This window comes from Patagioenas fasciata, chromosome Z (assembly GCF_037038585.1).
Source record: "Patagioenas fasciata isolate bPatFas1 chromosome Z, bPatFas1.hap1, whole genome shotgun sequence".
NCBI lineage: Eukaryota > Metazoa > Chordata > Aves > Columbiformes > Columbidae > Patagioenas > Patagioenas fasciata.
Window position 1 is genome coordinate 40,056,288 of NC_092560.1, and position 12,593 is coordinate 40,068,880.

The following is a 12,593-nucleotide window of genomic DNA, read 5'->3' on the forward strand; positions in this document are numbered from 1 at the left end:
AATGACATCATCATTACCATATTAATAGAGATGAGCTGAGATTAGAAATTTTATGTGCTCACCTGCAGGCATAGACCTGATTTTGTGCATACAAGTTGGATATTTACTAGCCACAGGAGTCCTTCTGAAGATGTCAGTGTCTTCCGAAAGCTTTACAGTTCTCTGAGGTACAATCCAAACACTGTTTTCACAACTTTCCAAGAATGATCTTCTTCTAGGGGTTTCAGCATCTTTGTATGTTTAGTGTCCATCGTCAACCAGGTTCCAAGAGCATTCTTATGGCCTTGGCAGTCCAGGGATGAAACACTCTCCTTCATCATCAGACAATGCAAAAATTGAGAGTTTTAAGCATGCTATACTGACCTGGAGAATCACTGTGATTTAGATTCAGAATAAGCTTGGAGAATGGATGGTTTTCACCTGGTTTCTATTTCTCTTACTGTTTTCTAGGCTCTGAGCCATACAGAGTCCCCAAGATGAGTTTCAGGAGGGACACCTTCTATATGCAGCACCACTGTTCCCCTAAAGTCCCAGGCTATGGGAGTGTTTCAATGCTGGGATGCAACTCTTCACATGGCCACAGATGAAGCTGCTCCTGTAGCTATCAGACCTCAAATGTGAGAGTTATGGCCCTCTTCCCCTTTAGACATGCAAAGAAGCATCTGGATTTTCAAATTTCCTAGCACAATTTTAAAGACCTCTGTGAATGTCATAAATAAAGTTGGTGAGTACTCTGGGGAAGTTGCTCTCATATGCAGCAATGTAAAGGATCATCCCACATGGGGGCAGGTTAGAGCAATGAATTGGTGATGGTGTGTTCTGCAAGGCAGCATGCTGAGTCTGCAAAGCAAACTGAAAGCAAGTACTGAAAGCAAGTTAATTCTTTGTGTCACCATATATATATATTTTTTTTTTCCTTCTTGTAAGTGCATAATTTGTTCTGGGCTAGAAGATTTTTCTATTTTGGGTTACAATAATGTGTCTGAGGTTTTGGGACCACTTGATACCATCTGCTACAAATGTATTTTTATTGGCTGAAGCACTCAGTCAGTGAGTGTACAGTGCTACATTCAGACTTAAGAAGCTTGCACAAGTAACTTGCCACACAGAAAATTTGCACACGAAAGTCTGCCACTGGGCAAGACTTAGTTTTACTACATGTTTCTAATCAGTATCCCCTTCTGAAAATACCCAGTTTATCGTGATGTCTTTACCATAAAACTGTGCACAGCACTTCAAAGGATTGACTCTGAAATGTCATATTCCAGACTTTCCACAGCAGCAAAACTGTCCTTAAACTCATTGCAGGAACAAATGCAAAGTGAAGTTTCTGAATTTGGGAAGTGGAGGTGGCTTTGGCAAGCTGCTTAAGAATATTCTTAATTTCAGTCATGTTCTTCCTTGGGACCTTTGCATCTCACGAACACCTGCCACAGAGAGAGAGAGGTTCAGCTGACTGAGAGCCAGAAGCAGGCTAACGCAAGGACTGAGAAGCACCGTGAAGAAGACTTTGCAGAGTGGAAAGTGAAAGGTCGGTGCTAAGGGGAGGAGATCTGGAAGTGTGCTGGATCTTCAGGCAGCTCTGCAGAAGGCTCCTGCCGGGGAGCAAAGACCTAGCAAGGATGGCACTTTAGTCCAGAAAGCAAGGAAGATCAGCACTCGAGACAGCCTGCTGCTTTCCCAGAGAGTGAGGAGGTGAAAGGGAACTAGGACAAAATGAATGCAGAGATTGAGGATGGCTGACCTCTGGCACAGCTGGGGCATATTTTTCTGTAAATGCAGCACCAGGGCTGAAAGAAGCAAAGAGTACAGCTGCTAAGTCCAAACTGCAAGAACATAGGGCGTGCTGCTTCCCAGCTCAAACTGACCCACAGGCAGTTTGCTTGGAGATGTCTGCACAGTATTCCAGCACTAGTGCCTCTGGAGAAGCAGGCATTTGAGCACAGACATCTCTGTACCACTAAAATAGTTATGCCCATGTTCACGGGTCCTTGTGTCCTGGGGGAGGGGTCTAAGTTACAGCCCAAGAATAGAGAGCAGCTTGGGTGCATGGCAAAAACAAGGTTGTGCCTTGCTTTCATAGTGCATTCCTTTGGTCACATGGATTGCCCTTACCACCATTCTACAGTAAGTTACAAGTGCCCAAAAGAAGAAAAGATCGATAGTAACCAGGAGAACTTCTGCAAACTGATGCCAGTGTGTTTTATCCTCACCTCCTTGGAGATACTGTTCACCTAGGAGCCTGAATCATGGTGCTAGAGTAAAATAAGGAGATGGCTCCTTAATCTGAAGTCTAATAATTATACTTTTTCTGACCACTATCCTTTTACTTTGCCCTGGTCAGAGTGCAACTGTTTTATTTATGAGTTTTGCCAACTGGAGGCATCTGGTTTTAGAGGTAAGGGAGTCAATGAGAAAAACATTACCCTGCTTTCAGGCTTCAGATTAACTCTTAGTCTTAACTCCATGCTTTTCAGGGTTTAGTTTGGGGTGTTTTGTTTTGGTTGGTTTGTTTGTCTGTTTTTAATCTGGTTGCTGCATGTTCTAAATACTACAGTGAGGTGTTTGCAGCGTAGGACGCAGTTTTCTGTTGCCGGAAACTTCAGGAATAATCCCTCTGAGGCCAGTATTGTTCCAAATTCAGGAGAGTCAGCAAACAGGAATGTCATCCACCTAGTCATTGTCAAATGCTGAAAAATTCATATCCTTTTATAATTGCAATGTATCTGGCTCTCTGTATCTTTTCTGAGACCTGGCAGATAGAATAGATGTTATTTAAGTATTTATTTTATTTTTACAATGCATGCTTTTACCAACACATTTTCCAAATTAGGGCTTCTGTATGTCATCTGGCCAACAAAATGAAGTAGTTCTCGTTATGGCCTCTTGGAGACTGACTCTATCCAGCTGCATTAGACTCATATTGATATGAACTTCAGAAAAAAAAAAATTAGATTTACAGGGCCCATGTGAGATTGTGTATGTGTTGTGCCAGACACTGTACAAAGTAAGAAACGATTGCTTGTATGAGGACTATAAGGAGGGAAGAGAGAGTCATGGTTACACGTGATAGACAGAGATGCGATGGAGATCTTTTGTTTCCGAATGTGTGCTCTGACTGCTTCAACCCCGTACTGTCCCATGGTGTTCAGTCTGGTAGCCAGATGGATGTGTTGGACTGCTGGAAGCCATTAGAAGCCTTAGGTCAATGAGAAGGAGCAAGTGAAGTTCCCCAGTTTACTTACATCCACTGCTCCACATTCTCCAAGAGGAAGGGAAAAATATCATAACTTAAAAATCAGCATGATCAGTCATTAAAGAGACTGGTTACATATAGCAAAATAGAAATCATCTAATGGCTCAAGTGGAAACTAGTGTGCACAACGAACCTCTCAGGAACAACAAGGTAGTCAAGCATTTTAATTCTCAAAGAACTCATTAAGCTCATTAAGGCTTTTTACTGCAGTACTTCATGGCACAGCTCTTCAATGAACATGGAAGAAAGAAATCTGAAGTGTTTTTTAATGGGCAATTCAATAGAATTCTAATACTGAGTGTGTTATCATCTCATAAGTTGTCTCTGTAGGCTAGACAGGACCTCTGTTCAGAGTTTCTAGAGGGAAATCTTTCCCTCCCTTTGCTTGTTCAAATTCTGTTTCCTGTGTAAGGTGAGGCATACCACAAAAGATGTACCTCTTGTTTCCAAATCAAGAGGCCCCATGATAGTCTTCCTTAGGTAGTGAGGTATATAGTCTTGTGTTTATAAAGGATGTTGCATCTGAGTACATCTGCAAATACTTGTGCTTGCAAAAGAGGTAGATAGATACAATGTATGAATCCAAATCAAAATGTTAATGCAGTAAAAGATTTGACAAGATGGAGAAAATGTGTTTCCATTCCAACATCACTCCAGTGTAGTTTAATTGCATGCCTTTTAAACCATAATACGGTAGAGATACTGCTTCCATCCTCTTGCTTTGGGGAAAAGATATTCAAAGGACTTATCACTTCCACGGTTATATTGAGCAAGAGTTGTTGGTAGAATGAGAACTGTCTTATCTTACAATTCATAAAGAAACTACTTCTATTTCCCCTTTGCTAGCAGCACTTCTGCAGTCTTAAAGGAGCAGAAACTGCCACCACATTCCTGCTTCAAAAAATCCAAGGATATTGGTAAAGTAATAATTTTGAAGTAATCTTCTGGTCCCTGCAAACTCTCACATTTACTTTTCACCATCTCTTTTTCCATGGCTCTGGGAATATCTACTAGTCTTTTTACGTAAAATGTAATCATGGCTGTCACTGTTACCACAAGTACAGGAGTTTCCTGAATTTACTGTTCAGTGTTTAATATCAGCACACGTGTGGAAAAAAAATCATATTTAATCATCATTATTATTATGTTACATTGATGTTTGGAATTATATTTTCTTTTGTTGAATAGAGTTTAAAATGTTTGGGTTTTTTTTTCTATTTTTAGTACATTGAATACTGGTATATCAAATAATAGATTGTTGACTGTGCAGATATTTACAGAGCAAGGCAAATGCTTAGCAATAGTAAGTAGCACAACAGGCTTATCTTTATAGCCAGAAGAAGCAGAATTCAGCATTGACCTGATACAGAGCTAGTGACAATCAATACCTGGTCATGATAACGATAAAGCAAGGGCGTTGTAGGGTGTCCTGGCATAATTATTCTTATGATGACTGAACTCATTGCAGGTCTGGCTGCAGCTATCACAGCTTCACATTGTTTATCCCATTGTCTTTGGAGGAGTCCTCAGCTCTTCTGAGATACGTGATCAAGGAGGACTTCTCTCTAGACATCAAGGAACACATCGGAGGTGGAAAACCCATTTCCAGTGTCTGTATGTGCTTGTTCTGAATTTCCCAGATGAGATCAAAACACTGAAAGTCAATAATTCCATTTCTTAGGGGTCTTCTTTCTTTCCTAGAAGTATAGGAAACAGTTGTTATAGAGGAAAGGTATTGATAAAGGTTTTTTTGTGCAATTTTACCTTCTGGCATAGCTTCCAAAAACCAGAGATGCAGAGGGTGCAATGTGATATTCTTCATCTCTGTGGCAGCACCAAGAAATCCTTTATGACTTCTCTTCCGTGAGACATTTTAACAAGAGAAAGGCAGTAAAAACACTGGCAGAAAAGCAGGATCACTATAAGCTATAGCTGTTGCTACCTTGTGATCTCCTGTTTGCCTCACAGCAGCTTCCCACGCAATGCTGAGGGTTGTTGTATTGCACAAAACATGTATTCTATTCTCCTTAATGGATGCCACTTCTGCAAGAGGAGATTGCTAGAACTAGAAAAAAAAGCAGTGATGATGTGCAATTTAGTGACCTTCTGCCATCATGAGTTATTCCAGCGTGCAGTGCCACACTCGCTAGCACAGGCAGGGAGAGGAGACAACTGGGCATGTGTCATGGAGTGCAGCTTGTGTGCGGCAGCTGGAGGAGAAAACAACAGGAAAAAAATCAATTACTTAACAGGCTAGAGACACTGAATCTGTAGCTGATCCCACTTGGCATGACTCAGATGCTGAAACTTGATCTTCTTATTTTGCACCCAGCCAGAAATGCTCCAGTGCTGTTGCAGAGGGTGCAGGCAAATGAAGTGTATCAAACTCATCTGCTGGTAGTGGCATAATTTAGGGAAGCATGAAGTACTATGTAAGTACCACAGCCTCTTCAGGAGGGACGCCCTGCCCGTCTGTGCATGCAAACTAATTTCGCTTCTGGTGGTTGACTGCACGCCAGTGTAGTGTTAGCAGTGCCAGGCCACGGACCACAGCCAGGTGATACCTGACATTGCTGCCATTGCTTACAGTATCCAGCAAAAAGACAAGCAGAAACTCACCTGAAGCTGTGACAGGATGCCCCTGTCAATCGAAGTGCTATTAGGTTGATGCAAAAGTTGTAGTTTTGAACTGTGAATTTTAAATCCTTACGACTAGCCTCAAACACATCTTTATTAAACAAATTAGAAATCATTAAAATCAACACATTTTGCCAAGAAGAAATAAGTTTGTTTATTCCTGTAGCGTAAAATTTCATGCTTTGGGATTTGCCAAACTCTTGGAAAGCATTTTCTGCATCCTGCTGGTTGTGGAAGTGTTTTCCCTGCAAAAAGTTGTTGAGATGCTTGAAGAAGTGGTAGTCCATTGGTGAGAGGTCAGGTGAGTATGGCAGATTCAACAAAACTTCATAGTTCAACTTCTGAAGTGTTGGTTGTGTGATGTGTGGTCAGGTATTGTCATGGAGAAGAATCGGGCCCTTTCTGTTGACCAATGCCAGATGCAGGCATTTCAGTTTTTGGTGCATCTCGTCAATTTGCTGAGCATACTTCTCAGATGTAATGGTTTCACCAGGATTAAGAAAGCTGTATTAGATCAGACCAGTAGCAAATCACCAAACAGTAACCATGACCTTTATTTTGGTGTGAGTTTGGCTTTGGGAAGTGCTTTTCGGTCCAACAACTGAGCTGGTTGTTGCTACTTGTCATATAAAATCCACTTTTTTGTCACATGCAACAACCCAATCGATAAATGGTTTGTTGTTGTTGTGCTGAATAAGAGAAGATGACACTTCAAAAAAATGATTTTCTTTTATTTTTGGTCAGCTTATTGATGAACTATCGAGTTTTTTCACCATTCTAATTTACTTCAAATGCCAAATGACCATAGAATGGTTGACATCAAGTACTTTGGCAACTTCTCGCGTAGTTGTAAGAGGATCAGCCCAGATGATTGCTCTCAGTTGGTCATTGTCAGCTTCTGATGACCGGCCACTGCATTGCTCATCAAGGCTCTCATCTCCTTTGTGAAACTTCTAGAACCACCACTGCACTGTATGTTTGTTAGCAGTTCCTGGGCCAAATGCATTGTTGATGTTGCGAGTTGTCTCCGCTGCCTTAGAACCCATTTCAAACTCAAATAAGAAAATCTCTTGAATTTGCTTTTTGTCTAACATAATTTCCATAGTCTAAAATAAACATAAAACAAACAGCAAGTAATAAGTCGGTAGCAGAAAAAAAAAAAAAGTGAGAAAAGCACATGAAAATGATGTATAACATAACCACATTTATTCCAGAATATATTCCAATATCAAGTGGCAAATTTCAACAATGCATAAACCGCAGTTCCTTTTCCACCAACCTAATAACAGCTGAAGAAAAGCAAGGGGTCTTGTGTTACTCTCAATACTGCCAGTTTCTTCCAGGCAATTTGTGGCTGTGTGTTATCAAAGCAACATTAACATCATTTCCAGAGGAGTGAATAAATGGTAAAGAAAGGCCATCTGTTACTTCCACTGAGTGGGACTGGAGTTTAAAAAAGCAGTAAGCAGCTGAAAACCTGTTGCAGGTAACTGAGCACTAGAAACTTTTTTTTTTTTTACCTGAAGGTTTTCAAGGTGGTGCCTTATTTTCATCCTCCCTAAGACTCTTGTGGCTCTTACTCTGAGAGGAGTAATTCTTGTGTGAAAAGAAGCAGACAATGTGACAATGAGTGAGATGTTTGTAGTATATTCCTTAGCAAAACAGTGAGGAAGCAGCAAAGCTTGTTTAGTGGTCCCTGTATTTCTAGCATGACCCAGAAGCCAGCAGTAAAGATGGAAAAGAGTGTTAAAGTGTGCTGTAGTCAAAGCTCTCTCAGCTAGAGAATCTCAGCTTGACTTTTTCCCCTTGCTTTTCTTGCCTTTTGGCAACTGCTTTTCTTTCAACAGATGAGTCAGTGTCTTGAGGCAAAATGCAGCAGTTTCAGGATCTGATGTAAAAGAATTAAAGTTTTAGAGTAGGCTCCAGGAGTCTGAAAACATCTGTTTTCTCTTGATTTGTTCTTCTCTTATACTTCCTTTTCTTTATGTTCATGTGTGCTTCTAATCTAAACATGTTGGAAAAGACAGAGAATGGGGGAAGTTATCTCTGGAGTTTAGTCTTGCCTCATACGTTGTCTCTCCTTGCAAAGCCTGTAACACCCAAACTGGTCAGAAAACAAGAGTTCCCAGAAGCAACTCATGTAATCTTTGTCAGATCTTACTTGCCTCCAGATGTCCTTAAATTTACTGTATTGTCTGGAGTAGCCATATGGGCCTGGGCAGCTAGGACAGTGCCCAACATGTGGTGGGAATGATCATATTTATAATGTGTTTGTGTGTATATACATGTGGATATATGCATAAAACTTTAACCTTATGTCATGAGTATTCCACTAGATTAGTAATACCTGAGTATTGTACAGCAGTGGTCCCCATCACCCTTTCTTGTAAGCCATTGCTGTCACTTGTTTTTATATTTTAATAAGAATATTGTAGAATTTAGGGGAGCAGCTGCTGAGAATCCCTTCTATAAGGATCTGTGTGTCTGCCTGTAAATATAATGCATACATCTCACTTTATACTGTTTTCTTCGTTTAATTGCCCTGGAATCTGCCAAGATATTTGCTTTGTAGTACCTGTTTTTCTCATATCTTCTGGTTAAGCTGAGGGAATTGGGTAGGCAGCAGAACATCCCTCTTCAGTGTCTCATCTATGGGACTTTCGTCTATGTCTGTGTGCCCAGCTCTGTTTGCTGCTTCTTTGTACTGTGTAAAGCCATTTTGCATCTCCATTGCACTGCATTGGCATCTGTCCCACAGAAATCGGCTACAGTATCTTCTTACCTCATCCATGGTGACTGACTTATTTAGTGCCACCAGGGACTTCAGTGCCAAATATAGCTATTCCAAATTTTTATAACATTGGCGAGGTGCTGACCTAGAGAGACAAAGTGAAATCAAGTTTGAAAAGCTTAAGGATGATTTAAATATGTTGCTTGCATAGAGAAAAATCACAGATCGCATGTTTGTCCTTTCTGTCTGGAGATTAACCAGCAGCTGAAGGTGGTAGAGGCACAGCGTATGGGGAAATAGCTTAACCATACTGAGTGATGTAAAAATCTACTGGTTGCGAGAAGCATCTTGCAACCCTCATCTGATGATCATGGACCTTCCAATAGTGCATGAGGAGAATGACATCCATGTATGTTCCATCTTGAGAAAATGTATGTGCTTCTGCTTCTTGGCAGCATTCTAAATGGGGTCTATGAGTACTTTATAGAGTAATGCAGTTGTTAACACTGAGCAGAAATCTCAGTGTACTGACCTCAAAGAATTATCAGAGGTAGGTATAATTATCTATAAAGTAATTCAGGCCTGAATTATGAAATATTTGCTCATGTCATTGTCTTGAAAAGAGAGGGCATGCAGTTAGATTTGAATTGACCTTTTCTAGGCAGCCCTTTGGCATTCCAAGTGGGAGGAGGGAAGCTGGACGCGCTGATGTTATCACAATGAGGATGGAAGGGTAACGCTGCTGGAAGCTGAGGATTACAGGAGAGAGGGGGCACCTATGCAATGCACAGCAAGGTAGTTAGCGGTTGGCAGGAGGCAGACACCACATCCATCTCACTTCTTTGATTGTGGAATTGTGTGACATTCCTGCGCAATAAAAGACAAGCAGTTGTTTTCTGCATTTTCTTAGCTCACTAGCTGGGTGATGTAGGGGGAATGTCTCTGGGAAAAGTACACATAGTCACCAAACAAGGGTGGAAGAGCTCCCCTGAAAATAGGCAGGGCAACAGGAACTGCTAGACATATTGGGCCCTCATGGCAGAAAACTGGTCATAGGTCTTGCTGTGAGGCTGCGTCATAGCACAATTTGTGTTTCTTGCACTCCCTGGCTCTGCATCAAATCCTGCCTCTGCAAGCATTAAGGTAAAGCTTTAAGCTAGATTTGAAGGGGGATGGGGTTGTAGCTGGGCTTGCACCAGTGGAGCATCGCTTTAGAACTGATGAAGACTGGGAGGCCTCTCATCCCCCTAGGGTGAAATCAGTGTGCTCGGCTCACTCTATGAAATGCCTGTACACCAATGCGTGCAGCGTGGGGAATCACAGAATAAGCAGGAGGAGTTAGAAACCTGTGTTTGATCAGGAGATTATGATTTGGTGTCAATTACAGAGACATAGTGGGACAGCTCACATGACTGGAATGGATGGCTGTGTCCTTCTCAGGAAAGACAGGCCACCCAGGCGAGGTGGTGGAGTTGCTCTTTACTTGAGAGAACAATTACAACGTATTGAGTACAGTCCAGGGGCAGATGAGGAGCGAGTTGGACTGTGAACTGGCTGAAGGAAAGAAGCCAGAGAGTTGTGGTCAATGGGGCAGAGTCTAGTTGGAGGCCTGTATCTAGTGGAGTCCCTCAAGGGTCAGTGCTGGGACCAGTATTATTCATAGATTCATCGATGATTTGGATGAGGGAATAGAGTGTACTGTCAGCAAGTTTGCTGATGACACCAAACTGGGAGAAGTGGCTGACAAGCCAGAAGGCTGTGCTGCCATCCAGTGAGACGTGGACAGGCTGGAGAGTGAGGCAGGGAAAAATTTCATTAAATATAACGGGGGCAGGTGTAGAGTCTTGCATCTGGAAAGGAACAACCCCAGGTTGGGGAATGACCTGTTAGAGAGCAGCGTACGGGAAAGAGATCTGGGGGTCCTGGTGGACAGCAGGATTTCCATGAGCCAGCACTGTGCCCTTGTGGCCAGGAAGGCCAATGGCATCCTGGGGTGTATTAGAAGGGGTGTGGTCAGTAGGTCAAGGGAGGTTCTCCTTCCCCTCTACTCTGCCTGGGTGAGACCACATCTGGAATATTGTGTCCAGTTCTGGGCCCCTCAGTTCCAGAAGGACAGAGAACTGCTGGAGAGAGTCCAGAGCAGGGCAACAAAGATGATGAAGGGAGTGAAGAATCTCCCTTATGAGGAAAGGCTGAGGGAGCTGGGTCTCTTTAGCTTGGAGAAGACTGAAGGGCAACCTCATTAATGTTTATAAATATGTAAAGGGTGAGTGTCATGAGGATGGAGCCAGGCTCTTCTTGGTGACAACCAGTGGTAGGACAAGGAGCAATGGGTACAAACTGGAACACAGGAGGTTCCACTTAAATATGAGAAGAAACTTCTTCACAGTGAGGGTGCCAGAACAATGGAACAGGCTGCCCAGAGAGATTGTAGAGTCTCCTCCTCTGGAGAAATTCAAAACCCACCTGGACGCCTTCCTGTGTAACCTCATCTAGGTGCTCCTGCTCTGGCAGGGGGATTGGGGGATTGGACTAGATGATCTTTCAAGGTCCCTTCCAGTCCCTAACATTCTGTGATTCTGTAAGAAGAGAATGGATCCTCATCATCAAACTTCACCAGTTTGCTATATTTTGGCAGCAGCTTGCTCTTTTTTTTTTTTTTTTTTTTTTTTTTTTTTTTTTTTTTGTAATTTGAGATAGTACAGAGAATCTGCAGTAAAATTGAGTGGAGTGGTTTGGTGTAGCCAGTTAATGAGACAGAGTTCTGCCATTGCTTAGCCATGGCCTCACAGCAAGACCTATGACCGTGTTGAAAATCGGTCATTCATCTTTTAATCCAAAGGTGACTTCATAACAAGTTCTTCTAGCACATTTGGAAAACCTCTACTGGTGGGCCTGGCTCCCTGCAGTGCCCCAGGAAACCATTCTGTTGCTGCAAAGCTTTTGCTGTTGTCAAACCTCCCTGAAACTTCGCGCCATAACTGCTTTCCCGATCTGCTACAGACACAGAGAACAGAGTGCTCCATTACTCTTTACATCAAGATTTTTTAAGCTGAAGTATCTTTTAATGTCTTTTCTCTTCTAAAGAATGTCACTTCATCCCCTCTTCCACCAAATCCTGACCTCAGGTTACTTATTTCTGGACTTCTTCCATTTGAGCCACCAGGTCTTCAAAATGCAGGCCCCAAAAAGCCTGCTCAAGTCTGCAAACAGTGGATAACAGTTGACACTGAACTGTAATAATGTGATGTTATTAAACCACGGTTAAAGCACTCCACTGTAGATTGTTTTAAAAGACCATAAGATGAAAATTAATTTTAAAATATTCTCCACCCATTTGGAAACTAATTTTAAAATATTTTCCACTCAGGTGTGTGTACTAAGGGGGCAACTTCTTACTTCAACAATGCTACACTTCGAGACTGCTTTCTGATTGCTTTTCCAGAATACTCTATGCAGCCCAGAAACATATTGAGCTTGAAGTCTTGTTACACATTATAACACACTGTGTTACACACTTAAATGTGCATCACCTTCAGTAATTCGAGTGACATCATACAGATTGTACTCTACAATTTAGCATGTATTTCTGTGAAACTATTTCCTACCCACTTGTGATGGTTTTGTTTGTTTGTGTTTGTGTTTGGTTTGGTTTGTGATTTTTTGTAGTTGCTTTGTTTGTTTGATTTTGTTGTAGTTGTTGTTTTAATTTTGTTTGTTTGTTTGTTTCTTTGTTTTGTTTCTGTGTTTGTTTTGTTGGTTCATTGGTATTTTGTTTTATTAGCTGAGTAAATCTGCTGCAGCTGCCAGTGCTGCAGTGTTTTTTAGGTTTTTCTTTTTCCCATGGAAAAACTTGGAAAGCATGGGACTGCAGCTACGCTTTTCATTTATGTGACTCAATTTGCGTGGTGGAGGGTGGAGGATAGATGAAGTAGGATTAAAATATGGTGTGTATTTAAAACATTGTAG

At 41.8% G+C, this 12,593-nt stretch overlaps 1 protein-coding gene across 6 annotated transcripts in view; it reads left to right on the forward strand.

Moving 5' to 3' along the window:
* NRG1 (neuregulin 1) overlaps positions 1-12,593 on the forward strand; it is a 473,787-nt gene that overhangs the window by 142,591 nt on the left and 318,603 nt on the right. Inside the window, exons 1-2 of one of the 6 annotated variants that reach the window (XM_071801979.1) lie at positions 472-724; positions 1,390-1,531. The exons of the other annotated variants lie outside the window; for them this stretch is intronic. The gene's annotated coding sequence lies outside the window, so the exon portion shown is untranslated. Of the gene's footprint in view, positions 1-471; positions 725-1,389; positions 1,532-12,593 lie in introns of those variants that run through there. 6 annotated transcript variants of the gene reach the window in all.